The 12,401-nt window shown below is 39.5% G+C and overlaps 1 protein-coding gene across 9 annotated transcripts in view; it reads right to left on the reverse strand.

Moving 5' to 3' along the window:
- The window catches only part of Fmnl2 (formin like 2), a 274,154-nt gene that overhangs the window by 46,020 nt on the left and 215,733 nt on the right, over nucleotides 1-12,401 (reverse strand). The window lies entirely within an intron of this gene.

Below are 12,401 nucleotides of genomic sequence, written 5' to 3' on the forward strand. Positions count from 1 at the left end.
GTAAAGGTTTGGGTTCTGGCAGAGTATCACTGACAGGAGCTGTGGAACTACAGGAAATGAGCACCAGTGGGTGATCTTTATTTCATTTTCATTATAGGTGTGCCTTTAAAGGGAATTTGGACTCTGGTTCTTCCTATTTTTATCTTCAAAGTAGAGCCAGGAAGCACCACTACTCCACAGCTTGTAACATAGCAGTTTACTTCACTATACATCTTAACCACAATGTGCTGTCTTTACCTAAAGCAATAGGGTCACCCAATCTAGGACCAGATCTCCCACAGCCATGAGCAAAACAAATCTCTTCTTTTTTTAAGTATATTGTTTCAGACATTGCATTATTTTCACTATTTCAACATCAAGCTGACTAATTCACAGCCTAAAGTCTATTATAAGCTTGTTATTAACCTGCCAGAAGGCCTTGGCCATGCAACTTTTTATTCTTATTGGTAACTAAAATCACCCTTTGTTTTATTATCAAAGCATTAATTTTTATATCTGTAAAGAAGCACTTAACTTGACTCAGAACTACTGAGTAAAATATACACAATGCTTATTACATAGGTCATACGTAAAGAAAATTTATATGGAATCAGAGAGTTGTAGACTTGGAGATAGGCCTCCTCATCAGACTAAATTCTCAAGAACAAATTTCATAAAAACAAAATTAATTTTCTTCAGTTGAAAACAAGAGCAAAAAAAAAAAACCAATGTAGTCTCAAATCCCTAGATTGTATTTATATTGGGATATATTTATCTTAATCAAATGTATACTATTTGAATTATTATTATTACTTTTTTGCTAGTCCTGAGCTTGGGCTCAGGGCTTAAGCAATATCCTTGGACTTTCTCAAGGCTAGCACTCTACCTCTTGAGCCTCAGCACCACTTCCGGCTTTTTGCTATGTATGTGATACTGAGGAATCAAAGCCGGGTCTTTGTGCATGCTAGGCAAGCACTCTACCACTAGGCCAAATTCCCGGCCTTATTTGAATTATTTTGAATAGACCTTTATTCTCTTATGTCCATCCTCATATTCGGAGGCTCATTCTATCAACTTTAAATTTTTCATCAGTTTCCTGACATTACATCTATTTTCAAGGCCAGTAACTTTATCCAGGCCTTAACACTGAGCTGTTTATCTCCAAATTCAAGTATCTCTCCCTTCAAAAGTTTTGTTCTGGTTTGTTTTTTAATACAGAGCAACAATATTCAAAAAAGAAGTACCTGAGTTACAGAAAATGTCTGAGATTTCCAGAATCAAACAGAATGTATACAAAACATTTTATAAACTACAGAGTACTTTATTATATACATTTTCTTTCATTCCTTTTTCATCCAACCTTCTAGTAAAGTTGGTTTTCATTTTCTGGCCAGTACTGGGACTTGAAACTCAGGACCTCACACTGTGAACTAACAGCTTTCTTACTAACCACCTAAGCCACACCTCCACCCTCAGCTTTTTGCTGGTTATTTAGTGATGGAGTTTCAGGACTTTCCTGCCTTGGTAACTTCACACTGTGACCCTCCAGATCTCAGCCTCCTGAGTAGCTAGGATTACAAATATAAGCCACCAGCATCTGGTCAAAACTTAAAGAATCCCACCCCCCTCCCCCCCACACACAAACTGCAAATCTTTCTACCAAGATCTCCTCACAAGCTTATTCCTATTTGCCTAGAGTCATGTTATATGGGCCTAAGATATTTTCATAACATATTCACTCAGACTTTTTTTTAAGTTGGTCGCTGGACTTGAACTCTGGGCCTGGGTGCTATCCCTGAGCCCTTCAGCTCAAGGCTACCACCCTTCCCCTTGAGTCACACTACCACTTCCTGTTTTCTGGTGATTAATTCAAGATAAGGGTCTCACGGACTTTTTAGCTTTTTAATGCCCAGACTGACTTTGAACCACAATCCTCAGATTTCAGTCTTCTGAGTAGCTAGGATTACAGGCATGAACCACCACACCCGGCTTTACTCTGACTTTTGCTGCCTTATAAAACAGATTTCTGGTGCCAGTCTCTGGCCTCTGACTTTCTATCTATTTCTTTGCCCTCTATTCATATGCTATTTAAAACCTATTCCCTCTATACTTTATATTTCTATTAGATTTGCTTTTGAGGAGGAAGGATAAGCCTAAGGAAAACATGTATGCATGCACAGAAAAATGCCTGGAATGTGATGACTTATTATAAAATGTTGTTATGAACCATGAGTTAAATAGATCAGGGTAAATATTCCAGAATTGGTGTTTACCAGAGCTTATCAGTAGGCCCATTTACTCTGAGCATATCACTCTTTATTCCTACTTCAGTGTCTACCTGAAAATTAACAAAATAGATACTAGCCTGTTTGCACTAAGCAAACAATGAAAAGGCAATAAATGCTTTATTAAAGAACAAAATCTATCAATAGTCTCATATTTCTATGTACCTTTCTTATACAAATGACAAATTTACTAATGTTTAAAACATGTAAGAAAATGGAATTGATTCTGTTCCACTCATAGTTTCTTTTTGAAAATACCAAACAAAATCCATATATATTAACCTTGGTTGCCACATATTTTTTAAAAAGTGTTTTATAATTTACAAGTTGTGCTTTCAATTTCAAATAAAACAGGCTGGATTCACATGAAAGTCAAGCTTAATAAGCATATTCACCATAAACACATAATTATATAAAATTATTTTAAACAATAATTGGTAATAAGATATAAGAGTTGGGACTACTGTTTTATTTTTGTCTTATTTGGTCTTTAATTAGAAAGTCAGTCCTGTCTTCTACAAGGCAAAAGAAACTTTTTAGGGAAAGAAATCACTATTTTTATTTTCTGTCAAAGTCCCTTGATCCTACAACAGTGACTCAGTGACTCAGAAGCTTCAACAGACTTGATTTTGTCTAACAAATCTTGAAAACACAGGTGATTGATCATTGGCTCAGTGCATTTACTTTGGGAGAAATGTTACACAATGGAAACTAGACATCTTCAGAAATTAAAAAAGAAAACTAGACTTAACATAGTTTTTCCACAAAGGGGGAATCATCTAACTCTGCACAACAGGAGAAGCACTCCATCCAACTTAAGAATTATGATTTCCCAAGCATTCCAGATAGCAGAAATAAACACACACAAAAACAGTAGCACCCAAGCTAGTCCAAATCTCATTCAGTTCCTTTTAGGACTTACTTCTATGTACACTCATATTTTTATGCAATTGAACGTAAGAGCTACATATACTATGTGTATAAACATATATAAAATCTCTACAGTATATAAATGTGTATATATAAGTAGACAGACATACTACACAAATATATAGACATATATATATATATATACACACACATGCGATTTATCTTATCCATCTTCCTAGTTAGCATATCTTTTTGTTATTGTTGTTGTTGGGTGTGGGGCTTGAACTCTAGGCCTGGGCACTGTCTTGAGCTCTTCAGCTCAAGGCAAGCACTCTATCACTGGAGCCACAGCACCACTCCGGTTTTCTGGTGGGTAATTCGAGCTAAGAGTCTCATGGAATTTCATCCCCAGGCTGGTTTTGAACTGTGATCCTCAGATCTCAGCCTCCTGAGTAGCTAGGATTACAGGTATGAGCCACCGGACTCCTGCTTCTAGTTAAAATATCTTAAAACTATTCTAATAGTATGGTTAAACCTGTGTACTTAGTTAAACAAAATAATCTGATGTAGACTTGACTAGAGCTCAACATTCTACTTTATGACTTTTAAAACATACAGTCCTGGGGCTGGGAGTTTGGCCTAGTGGTTAAAGTGCTTGCCTAGCATGCATGAAGACCCGGGTTCGATTCCTCGGTACCACATACATAGAAAAAAGCTGGAAGTGGTGCTGAGGCTCAAGTGGTAGAGCTCTAGCCTTGAGAAAGTCCAAGGACAGTGCTCGGGCCCTGTGCTCAAGCCCAGGACTGGCAAAAAAAAAAAAAAAAAACCTATAGTCCTTTTTACATTTAAGAAATAATTTTATTTTCATGGAATGCAAACTCACTTTTAAAAGCATCTAGAACAACTATGGAATATACAGATTTTTAAAGTTATTATACATATCAAAGTGGAGTGGAGGAGAAAGGACAGGCAGTTCCTTGCCACAGAAGAAGAAAACCAATGTGACTCCAAAATAGACATTTTACATTATAGAAAGAAATGGCAGAATAGCGGCCAAATCATGACTGTTCTGTTCTTTTCTGAATGCGAAAGCGTTAGTAGCTTTGATTCCCATTTTCAAATCAATACTCAGCACCTTGATTCCATATTGGCCATGTGTCCCTAATGGCCACACAACACTTGTGTGGCACAGAAATACTACCAATTAAATGCTCCAGATGTAAGGCACAGGCATCAGGCTCTGGTTCATATTCTGCAAAATCAGACAATAATGAACAACTCTCACTGCTCTCTCCCAGAGCCCCATTGATATAGTTCAAGAATGTAATGTGAGGCCGGGAGTTTGGCCTAGTGGTTGAGTACTTGCCTAGCATGGACGAAGACCCGGGTTCGAATCCTCGGTACCACATACATAAAAATAAAGCCAGAAGTGGTGCTGAGGCTCAAAGGGTAGAGCTCTAGCCTTGAGAAAGTCCAATGACAGTGCTCAGGCCCAGGGCTGGCAAAAAAAAAAAAAAGAAAGAAAAAGCTGTGGCTCAGGTGGCAGAGCACTAGCCTTGAGCAAAAGTGTCCAAGGACAGCGCCCAGGCCCTGAGTTCAAGCCCCAGGACTGGAAGAAAAAAAAAAAAAAGAATGTAATGTGAGGACACCTACAGCTGTTAAAAAGGACATAGCATTGCAAAGCAGTATTTTTATATAAATAACAAGGATATCAATGTGTGAGAAATAATGCACCTGCTATCTGGTGAATATAACTGTAACCCCTCTATACATTAAAATAAAACAAAAATAAAAATGCATTGTCTTCACAAGCATTAAATTCCTTTCTACTTTCCTTCTTTGACTCCCTTCTTTTCTTTTTAAGTTGCCCAAGCTCTCAGAAAGGAAAGGTCCCAATATTAGAAGTGAATGGAACAGCAGCCAAAAGAGCAAATGACTACAGAGGAGGAAGAAGCCAAGGAATGAGAAATATGAATGGCGAACTGCTCCCTGCTCAGTCCCAGTGACTTCATGCTGAACCACTGCCAACTGACTGTTTCTAAACAGTCAATGATCAGAGACTATACTTCCTCCACCATTCCACTATGACATTTGCAGTAACATGAAGATTCAGAAGTAAGCAATGAGATCTAAATTCTCAGCCTTTATTTCCTTGTGCCCTGTCCACTTTAAGAGGGAAGATTCAGATTGAAATTAAGTCCCTGAAGCTTTATTATAACAGCATCTTCCTAGTATAAAATAATATCTTGATTCCCTTGACTGCTGGGGCAGGGTGAATAATCCATGCTGCTACACCAAGTGTCATGCTCCGAACACTTTGTACCTGAGACTATGTTTTTTTACATGGAAACGGGTAAAAGTGCAGACATGGCTTAATTAAGGAGTCTGTGTAAGGCGACTACTCGGATGGACACAGTATAATCAGAAGGGACCTTAAAGGATGGGAGCTGGAGAATCAAACAGACACAGTAATGGAGCGACAGACAAACATTATGTTGCTGACTTTGTAGTTGAAGGAAGAAACCATAAACCAAAGAATATAAAAGGAGGAATCTCTTTTCTGGAATCTCTAAAACCCTACCCTATTGTCTATGTGTATATAGGGAGTCTGTGGGGTGGGGGGTTCTGGAGCTTGAACTAGGGCCTGGGCACTGTCCTGGAGCTTCTATGCTCAAGATTAGTGCTCTACAAATAGAGCCACAGATCTATTTCCAGGTTTTTGGTAGTTAACTGGAGATGAGAGTCTCATGGACTTTACTTCAATGGCTGGATTTGAACTGCATTTCTCAGATCTCAGCCTCCTGAATAGCAAGGATTACAGGCAGGAGCCACCAGTACCCAGCCCTATTGACTCAGGGGTACGTCTCCTTAAGAGCTCTGATCTAACCTGCCCTCCCCTCCCATACCTTGTCTTGAGTAGGCATTTCTTCTCTTGGCAAAAATTTCTCCATTTACCTTTACAGAGCCTACTATAATGTCTGTCAAGGTATTTATTTATTTAGTAGGACACGGATGGCTCACACCTGTAGTCCTAGCTATCAAGGAGGCTGAGGTCTAAGGATCACAGTCCAAAGCAAGCCTGCAGGAAACTCCCTTTGAGATTCTTATCTCCAATTAACCACTCAAAATCTGGAAGTGGTGCTGTGACTCAAGTGGGAGAGTGCTAACCTTGAGCAAAAGCATTCAGGGACAGTACCCAGAGTTCAAGCCCTATTATTGACCAAATCAAACAAACAACAAACACTTAATCCTTCAACTTTCTAGAGACTCCTTGTTAAGCACAGGACCTATATTGTTTCCTATTGGAAGTGTTTTCCAGTGTGTCTGTCACATTGAACAGGGTGCATCCCTTAATGACCAGCAGGAGATCCATGCTTATTTTCTTACCACATGCTAAAGACACTGATAATAAATAACTAGTTCATTACCAGGAAGTGAATTTGAGAAATCCTCTATCAATGACTCCTTTTGGCTTTAGGAAGGCTCTTAAAGTACAATTTGCCCTTTTTGAAATAATTTTTTATTTCAATGTATAGAGGGGTTACAGTTATATTCACCAGATAGAGGGTTCATTACTTCTCACACACTGATATCCCTTCTTATGTTTTTGTCCCCATTTCCCTCCGCCACTCCCTCCCCTCATTTTCCCCTCCTATTTCAAATAAACAAATAAACACCTATATAATATACCAGGTAACAAAGTGGGACAATGTAATAATATGAGATTAACAAAAGGGCAACACAAGAGAAGAGAGAAAAACATAATACATAAAGAATAAGTCACTTATAATTATAAGTGACAATTTGCCCTTTTAATAAGCACATTTGCTTGAAAAATGTTGTACATGTCTTTTCTAGTTCTCATCATAAAGTTTACGAAGCTTTTGATTATGATAAATAAAAAAAAACTGGGTAGACTTAAGGAAGAGAATAAATAGAATACATAAAAGGAACAACTATGAGAGTATTTTGGTAATTTTCACAGTTACTGAGGTGAACTATATTTTTCCAAGTTAGCCACAGCTGTCTCTCTCATGCCACATGTTCTGCACAGTGATCCAGGCACCGCAATCATCAACACATGAAGCCTACAGTCTTCTCCTTGGCACCTTGGTTGATCTTCTACCTCAAGAGATACTCTGTGACCTCTCACTAATAGTGCTTGCTCTCCAAATGGTCCTGTACTCTGTCACAAGAGCCAGGTGTGAGGTGCCCAAACCTCCTGTAGTTCCACACAGTTGACAGTCTCAGCTGCAAACTTCAAGGCACCACAGTCCTAAAATGAGATACTTCCGAGGAAGTCTCCTGATAAACTTTTGTCCTCTACTAATGCTGTCTTCTCTGAAAGATGCTAAACACAATGGGGAAAGACAATCCCAGATGTGACTTTCTGGTCTATGAATCCAGAAGCCTAGTAAAACTAAGCCTGGGCCATTACATTACCCATAAGCAATAACTGTAACACTTAATAAATAAACCATGATCCTTAAAAGTATTGCTGCCTCATCTTCCTAATCTTGGTGAAATGAACCAGTCAGAGAAGAGTCTTGGTGAATTAGGTCAATCATTTTGGCCTGATAATGTGACAAACATATATACTCTAGGATTATGCCTCACATAGTATGATACTGAGAGACCCAAAATGGTAAGTACTTCTCCTTTCCACGTCAAAGATGCCAGATGGAGTTATCTGGATGGACTATGGTGGACTTTTAAACCCATGCCCTCAAAAGTTATCATGGTTAGATTACAGGGGACTGAACTCACGAGGAATGCCGGAAACATGAGAATGTCTGCCCTTTATCCTGTCCAGTTTTGGCCACTGTTAATAAAATTTGACAGGCTCTCTTAAATCAATTTAATAATTAGTAGCACGGGGACTTTCAAATGGCCAGCAGCTAAACTACATCAGCCTTCTTCCTCTTAGCAACAGTTGAGAGAAGAAAGTACTGCATATTAGAGAGCTAGTGGCCTTGAGTGACTCATTTAAGAAGGTTCCATGTTCCTATACTGGACCAGAGGGAAGGCAAGACTGTCAGTCAACCAACTTTTCTTCTCAAACTACATGCTGTCATTATGGAAGCAGATGAGAACACAGTTGAAATGCATCTGAAATCCTCATGAATTCCAGGTGCACTGCTCAGCAGTAGCCTGGAGAGCTCGTGTTCAAACCTCTCTGGAGTTTCTCACTGTTCACAGCAGGCTGTTGCAGTATAGTTGGTATGACCTCAGTACTTCTTGCTACTATCATTTTTATTGTTATTATAAAGGCCATGTACAGAGGGTTAGTTACATAAGTTAATGAGTAGATTTCTTTTTTGAACAGTATCACCTCTTCCCTCGTTTTCTCCCACTTTTTCCCTCCTGTCTCCACTTATACGTTGTAGTTCATTCTCAACATAGTGTTAGTGAATAGACTGCTGCATTTATTCACCCTTTTCCCCTCCATTTCCTTACCTTTAACTCCCCAAAGATAAACAAACAGGAAAAAAATAACAACAAAGAAAAAACAACTAGTGTCCATTTACTGGAGTTCATTTTGATAAATATTTTATATGATCAGAGGCACATAGGCATTATGGGCCTCAGTACTTTTTGTCTTTCAATTCCAATTGGGAACTTTTTTTTTTTTTACTAGCCTTTTGGAGATACTTTCTTAAATATATACAAGAACACAATGGTTTACAAAAAATGTAGAAGGCCGGGAGCATAGTCTAGTGATAGAGCGCTCACCTAGCATGCATGAAGTCCTGGGTTCATTTCCTTGATAGCACATACACAGAAAAAGCTGGAAGTGGTGCTGTGTATCAAATGGTAGAGGGCTAGCCATGAGCAAAACGTGTCCAAGGACAGTGCCCAGACCTGAAGTTCAAGCACCAGATCTGGCAAACACACACACACACACACAAAACCTTGTCCAAGGACAAGGTTGAGGAATGAATAAAATCCAAGTTGAAAATATCAAGGTTCCTATGGAAAAGTGGAATTCAATATGATGTTTATAAATCTAAACTGGGGCTCAAGACCTTCATTAGGAGGCACAACTATATGATCCACTGAATGACTAGCTACAGTCCATCTGAGAGAAAAAAAACAAACTATGAACAGAGGCTCAGCTGCAAGTGCCTATTATTCAAGGCTCTCGGTTAAATCTGGGTCCTTCCTCCCTCCCTCCCTCCCTCCCTCCTTTCCTTCCATGCTGGGGTTTGAATTCAGGGATTCATGATTGCTAGGAAGAAGTTTGCAAGTGCCCTGCTATTTGAACCATACATCACAATCCCTCCCTCCTTCCCTCCCTCCTCTCTGTCTCTGTCTCTGTCTGTCTCTCTGTCTCTGTCTCTCTCTTTTTCTTTCTTTCTTTCTTTCTTTTTTTTTTTTTTTTTTTGGTGCTGGTCCTGGGGCTCGAACTCTGGGTCTGTGTACAGTCCCTGAGCAACGTTTTGCTCAAGGTTAACACATTCTACCACTTGATCAATGGCACCACTTTGGCTTTTGCTATCTATGATTAATAGGAAGTAAGAGTCTCATGAACTTTCCTGCCAGGACGGGACTGGCTTTGAATGATGATCCTCAGATCTCAGCTGCCTGAGTAGCTAAGATTACAGGTGTCAGCCACCAGAGCCCAACTAAGACTCTTTTTGCATTTTAAATAGGGCCTTAGTTTTTGCCCAAGCTGGCCTGACTCACAATCTACTATTTATGCTGTAGCTGAGATGACAGCATATATTTTACCCCACTCTGCTTTTTGTGCTGAGATGAAGTTTTATTAACTTTTTGTCTAGGCTAGCCTAGAGCCACAATCCTCCCAACAAATGTCTCCAAGTAGCTAGGATTCTAATCATGAATGCCCAGGGACTAGCAAGTCTGTGAATTTGTTGATAACCTTCTAACCATGGGGACAAAAACATGAGAAGGGGTAGCAATGATTGTGAAGCAATGCACCTTCTGTCTAGAAAATATAATGTAACCCTTCTATTAATTACAATAAAAAAATCAAAAATTTCTTCTCCCCAACAAGATCCTGAATTATTACAAGCACCAATACATACAAATGTATTTGATTTTGTGGTGATTGTTTTTTGTCAATCAACTCAGTGGTCAGTGGTCAGGAATAGCCATCAATCTCAAACACATCAACCTCAATCAAAAGTATCTATGTAGGGATGATTGTGTTCTTCCACTGGTTAAATAATCCAATAAGAAGAAAAAAGAGAAAAAGAAAAACAGATAATCTTTGTTCTCATTCTGGTCCTCATTTCTGAACCACAGATCCTCAACACCAAAAAGAGATGTGCTGGCTCCCTTTAACTATATTTTAGAGAAAGGCATTTAAGGAGCTAAAGAATTAACCATTATTGATCGAGTCATCATCTACTCACGCTCATGTTTCACATGTGTCACAAACCACACAAAGTACAAGTTTATCATCTGAGTCTGTTGTAATTAGAGTTCATTTATCATCAGATGCATTAAGGCATTGCATATGCTTGCTCAGTGCTCAGTAATATCAGGATTACTACCAACCCGACCCCCCCCAACCATTACAAGCAAGACTGTTGGTTAATAGTCTCCCTACCATCAAATGCCTCTACACTAGAGATGCTCCTTCTATTAGTAAAACTTTCCTGTGGGCAGATTCTCAGAAAATTCTTGGGGAATGAGAGAGGGAGGGGGGAGAGGGAGAGAGGGGGGAGGGAGGAAAAGGGAGAGGGAGACTGAGAGAGAGGGAGGGAGGGAAAGAAAGAGGGAGAGAGGGAAAGAAGGAGAGAGGGAGAGAGGTAAAGAGGAGAGGAGGAGAGGGGGAGAGGGGAGAGAGGGGGAGAGGGGAAGAGGGATTAGCTTGTTGAGATTCTTGATATTAACTGAGACATGAAAATGTAATCATATGTAAAATTTCATCAAGAATCACGTTACTTTCTTTTCATGTACATTTGAATTAATTGGTGCTGGTCAAATTAAAAACAAATGTATTGACTCAAGAGGCTATAAAAGTGCTAGAGGTGTGGCTTAGTCTTACTTGGTAAAATGCAGGGGCCTAGGTTCAAACCCCAGTACTGGAGAGGGTAAAGACAGGTAAAGAGAATGAGATTCCTACATTATAACAGTGGTCATTAAATTTCCTGTCAGCATCTGCTGCTGTGGACACATTCTGCTTGTATGGATTCTGCCAATGACTAAAGCCAGAGAATCTATCTGTGCAAAAGCACATCACTGCATTCACAAAAAAGGGAGATGTTAAATGTCCTTCATCCATCCCTCATACCCAGTAAAAACAAAAGTACTCTGTACTTCCTTCTCCTAAAGCTTTAAAAGTAAACTTCTTGATGGTAAAATCTCCTTTAGTCCTTTTTCTTGTATCAGTACAGTTCCTTCTGCCATGGCTAGTACCATGGCTGTTGCCAATTGACCAAAGCTCTACTGTATAGGCATTCCAGAACAGATGGGCATAACATCTCCTAAACAGTTGCCTCTGAGCCTTCCGAAGCTAGAAGATTTCAGTGACATTGTGGTGAAATGATTAAAGAATGTACTCTTCATTATTATGTACAAGAAAAAATTTGACTCACATGAAGACGAAAAGAAAAGAGAGAAATTTAAGCAGCGGAACTTGAAGCTCATTTTCCTACCTACAACTGGATTAGTAGGCTGGCATGCTTTTGCTGTATTCATAAGAATCAAGTTTCTCAGGGGCATGTTCCTGCTGTGTCCTTATTCACAGAGAGGATAGGGCGATCCTTTCACTTAGACTATGGACTCCAGAGCTTGAGGTAAATGCAGGGCAAGAGCACACAGTTCTGACTTTGACTCTTCTCAAACATGGCACAGAGAAACACTATCTCAACACCCACTCACAAGTATTTGTAGAAATGAAGCAGATTTGGGTTGAAGTTCAAAATACTGGAAAATGAGTAGAGCATCATTGGTTCATGCCTTTCTATGATCCTGGCTACTAATCAGGAGGCTGAGATCTGTGGATCAGATTTCAAAACCAGCCTGAACAGGAAAGTACCTAGGACATGTATCTCTAATTAGCCACCAGAAAACTGGAAGTAGCACTGTGGGTGGCAAAGTAGTAGAGCCCTAGCCTTGAGCAAAAGAGCTCAGGACAGTGCTTAGGCCCTGAGTTCAAGCCCATGAGTGACCCCTACCCCTAAAGTGCTAAGGGATAATGTGCATGCATATGCGCGCGCACACACACACACACACACACACACACACTCAAAAGTCATGATTAGTTCTCACTACTAGCTAGCTATTAGATTTAGT

Source organism: Megascapheus bottae, chromosome 12 (genome assembly GCF_031878675.1).
Source record: "Megascapheus bottae isolate mThoBot1 chromosome 12, mThoBot2.hap1, whole genome shotgun sequence".
Lineage (NCBI taxonomy): Eukaryota > Metazoa > Chordata > Mammalia > Rodentia > Geomyidae > Megascapheus > Megascapheus bottae.